This window comes from Octopus sinensis, linkage group LG4 (assembly GCF_006345805.1).
Source record: "Octopus sinensis linkage group LG4, ASM634580v1, whole genome shotgun sequence".
NCBI lineage: Eukaryota > Metazoa > Mollusca > Cephalopoda > Octopoda > Octopodidae > Octopus > Octopus sinensis.
In genome coordinates, this window is record NC_043000.1 from 90,484,392 (window position 1) to 90,489,849 (window position 5,458).

Genomic DNA, 5,458 nt, shown 5'->3' on the forward strand with positions numbered 1-5,458 from the left:
CCTGTAGCATTTACATAGCCTTACCTGCCACCTTGGGGCTTCTGGATACCAATACCTCCCATATATATATACACACACATATATATACTAAATGAATAACTATTCGAAAATATTTATATAGATATTATTATTAATTATTATCATTAGTAAAAGGAATAATAACAACAATAATATAGGTGGCCAGAAAGCAAAAGCCGATATATGGCAAATCCAAAATTTTATAATTAATTTATGATCATAATATGGCACACGTGATGCCGGCATTGTTGTGAAAATCAGAGTAAAAAAATCATCTGAGAAAACCACCAATCACAGGTAAAATAACAAGCACAATAGAAACCGGACTCCGAGCAAAGAAATTAACGTAACCATCTCGGCAGAAAGCCGTAGAATGAAGAAATAGATATCCCTAGATCAATTGTAGTGGTTGGTGGGTTTTTTTGAGGATTTTTTACTCTGATTTTCACGCAAATGCTAGTACCACGTGTGCCCTATTATAATTATAGATTAATTATTAAATTTTGGATTTGCCATTTATCGGAAGTTGCTTGTTGGCCACCTATATTGTTGTTATTATTATTAATTTTACTAATGATAGTAATCAATAATAATGTCTATATGAATATTTTCGAATATCTATTCATTTAGTAATTTAATATACTGACACGGTTTTTGAATTTGGCGCTAGCTTTGCAACGGTTACCAGCACAGCGAATCGAGGAAAGTTTTTAACCCTAGCTATGTAGTGAGACCTGGCGATGAGAGTTTAGGGAGGTAAATTCTCAAAATTTGAAATCAAATTATCCAGGGATATCTATTTTCTCATTCTACGGCTTTCTGCCGAGATGGTTAAGATAATTTCTTTGCTCGAAGCACGATTTCTATTTTCGACTCTGATTTTCACAACAATGCTGGAAACGAGTGTGGCCTATTAGATATATATATATATATATATATATATATATATATATATATATATATATATATCTATATATATATATAGTATATAATTATAATATATATATATTTGAATAAAATATTTGAAGCGGAAGTTTCAAAAACCACAAATTCTACGATAAATACACACACGAGTTATGTAGGCCTATTGTTTAAAATATTCATAGCATTGCTCGTGTGTGTATTTATCGTAGTATTGGTGGTTTTTGAAGCTTTCGCTTTCTTCTTTGGCAAGTGGTATTTTTACCCTTCTTTTATTCAAATATTTCATATTATACCTGTTTAGGTAGAAGTCTTGCTAGCCACATCATTATTACTAGTTTTAACAGTAATAATGCTTCTTATATCTATCTATCTATCTATCTATCTATCTATCTATCTATCTATCTATCTATCTATCTATCTATCTATCTATCTATCTATCTATCTTTTATCTATCTATCTACTCCTATCTATCTATCTATCTATCTATCTGTCTGTCTGTCTGTCTGCTGTCTGTCTGTCTGTCTGTCTATCTATCTATCTATCTATCTATCTATCTATCTATCTATCTATCTATCTATCTATCTATCTATCTATCTATTATAACTTAGGGCATCTGCGAGATACCGCCATGCTGAAAATAGCAGCCAGGATCTGACTCTAAAACCACATTAAGTGTTCATATAGCACAATACCTTTGAAGGTTTTTAGTTCCATGTTGGCCACTTGATAAGATCGTTGTTTAATTTAAATTAACGATCTTATCCTTATATATATATATATGTATCTTTTAACTATTATAGAGCATCGTAAAGGTAGCGAGCTGGCAGAATCGTTGACGCGTGGGTTGAAATGCTTAGCGGAATTTTTTCTAGTTCTATACGTTCTAAGTTCAAGATCAGAGAAATTCAGCATGGCACAGAGTGTGACAATGCTTGCCCTTTCAAATACAGTGGCTTGAGTGCATCTTGAAATAAAGTGTCTTGAACAAGGATGCAAAACGCCGCCAGTAACCGAACTCACAGCCTTACGATCGTGAGCCGAATACGGTAACCACTAAGCCACGCGTCTTCACTGCATGCATGCATATATATATATAAGCGTTGGCGTGGTTGTGTGGTAAGAAGCTTGCTTTCCCAATCGCATGGTTCCGGGTTCATTCCCACTGCGTGGTACCTTGACCGAGCGTCTTCTACTATAGTCTCGGGCCGACCCCAGCTTTGGGAGTGGATTTGGTAGATGGAAACTGAAAGAAGCCCGTCATATATATATATATATATATATATATATATATATATATATGTGTGTGTGTGTGTGTGTGTGTGTGTGATGTGTTTATGTGTGTGAGTGTCTGTGTTTGTCTTCCCCCCATCACTTGACAACCGATGCTGGTGCGTTTACGTCCCCGTAACTTAGCTAGGCAAAAGAGACTGATAAAATAAGTACAAGGCTTACAAAGAATAATTCTTTGGGTTGATTTCTTCGACTAAAACCCTTTAAGGCGGTGCTCTAGTATGGCCACAGTTAAATTATTGAAGCAAGTAAAAGAATAAAAGAATCCATCCATCCATCCACCCACCCATCCATCCACCAGTCCATCCATCCATCCATCCATCCATCCATCCATGCCTCTGTTATAGAATACATTTATAAACACCAACTCTAGGAATACTGGTGGAATATTCCCATCAAAACTTCAATCAAATGTAAACATAACAGGCTGGATATTGTTGTTTGAGACAGAGGAGCAAAGGTATGTACCATCATAGAGGTCAGCTGCCCTGCAGATATAAATATCTCTTTGAAAATATCCATGGACAATTGCTACGAAACCTCCAGCTTCTATATCCAGACAATGAATTCATATTCATACCAATAATAATTGGAGCACTAGGTTTTGTTAGTAAATGCTTAAAGGAGAATCTGGGTAAACTGGGATTTTCAGAAAGAGAAATCGACCGGCTAATTCCGACATTACAACTGCAATCGGTGAGTGGAACAGTAAAAATATGCAAGACTTTTCTCAAGTTCCAAATGTGAATTTGTCTGTGTTAACTACATCCCAAAGATAGAACCTTCTATCTCTGTTGGAAACCGGCTGCCTCCTCAGTGGAAGATTTATAATAATTAAAAAATTGAAGAGACGTACATACATGTGTACCTATATATGAGGGTAGTCACTTGTAGTTCGGAAAAGACAGCTCCTCAATTTCTTGCTTAATGTTCATCTTGTATGTATTAGTGTATGTGGAATGTTTGTGCTGTACATTATCTCCCTGCTTCCATCAAATCAACATTGGCTGAACAGGTGCGCGGTGTACCACACATCAGGTATCGAAGTGACTGCAGCGTGAGATGAAGTGTTCGGCTCAAGAAGACAACGTACCATCCAATCCATGAAATGAAACTACGATCTCGCAATCGCAAGAGTAACATTCTAACCATTTGACTATGCGCCCTCCCACCCCACCACACGCACGCACACACAACACACATACACATACACACTGATGAAAATATACAGTAGTATGAATAAATGGATAGACAGATAGAGAGATACCCGGACATGCATAAAGAGAGAAAAAGACGGAGTGGTCATGAAAAGAGTGTCGGAGAGAAAAATGATTATACACCTGTACGTGTCTGTATCTGTATATGAGAGTGTTTTATATGTATGTATGTAACTATGTTTATATCTATTATGTGCGTATGCCCGTGTCTTTATGTATGTATAAGTATATATGAATAAATATGTGTATCCCACTGGCTACATATGTGTGTATGCTTGCATGCATGCAATCTATATGTTTGTATTTATATGTGCGTACGTCTCTCTCTATACGTACATACATACACACACCACACACACACACATACACACACACACACACATATATATATATATCTGTATGTCTATATGTCTGTATCTATATATGTATGTATCTGCATCCACACACACATACATCTACACACAAACACATATATGTCTATAACAATACGTGTGCGAATCTTTATACATATATGTATGTACATGTGTGTATGTCTGTCTGTATATATTTGAAAATGTATATATAAATATATATATACTTGTGTGTGTGTGTGTGTGAATGTACATGTATGTGGATGTATGTATGTGCATATATATATTTGTGTATTCCTCTATCTGTATATGCAACTATCTCTGTTTCTATCTGTATATGTCTCTATGTCTATTATCTATATACGCGTGCGCATATCTGTACCTACATATGTTACCTCCAAAGATCTCCATTGAAACACTGACAAAAAGTAAAAAAAAACAAAAACAAAAAACAAAACAAAAAACAAAAGTAAAAACAAAAACAAAACAAAAAACATCATTTAGGAAAATTTTTCGTTTCTTTTCTGTACGAAAAATTTTCGAAGACAAGCAAAACCTGGTGTAACTTTTTGTACAGACCTAAACTAGTAATTTTCGCTCAGTTTCGGTTTCAGCAGTACATTGTAGTTTTTCCATTTGCCATACATACATACATACATACATACATACATACATACATACATATACTCACATATATATATGCGTATATGTATGTGTATATATATATATATATATATGTGTGTGTGTGTGTGTTGTGTGTGGTGTGTGTGTATATGTATGTGTGTGTGAGTGTGTATGTAATGTTTTCTTACCCTTTAACGTAGCCATATTAACATTGTTCACCTTCTTTGTTAATTTGTGTTGTCATCCCTTCAGAACATTAAGTTCGGTGGGGAGGGAAAAAAAATTAAAAAGAAATATATAGTAAAAAAACACCACAAAAATAAAACAAGCTTAAAAATATTTTCTTTGCACACTTAACCATACACACACACACACACACACATATATAACTCATGAGTGCATGTGTTACACACACACACATACACACACACACATACACACACCTATGTATATATACATACATCTATATATTATATATACATATAATACACACATATATGTAACGTACATAAAAGTAATAAATATATATGTATATATAAATGCATAGCATACCTATACATACATCCACACGCACACACACACACACACACACACACACACACACACATATATATATATATGTGCTTACAGACATATAGGAGTATGTGTGTGTGTGTCTGAATGCATTACACTCTTGTAATGACAAATTATTAAAGCATGCCGTTGTAATACACACACACACACATACATACATGTATACATGTTAAATGTATATGCATACGTAAGCACTCGTAAACACTCACACTCACAAACACATAACAAGAACGTGCACAATCACACAAAGACACCCACATATACACACAGAGATATACATACATACATAAGTACATACATACATACATACATACATATATATGTGTGTGTATCCGTAGATATATGCATAGGCGTATGTGTGTGTTTGCATTATTCTCTTATAATGACAGACTATTAAAGCATGGCATTCCATTACAAAACAGTATGATTTGGGTAATTTTTTTTTGTTTTTTTAATAGAATT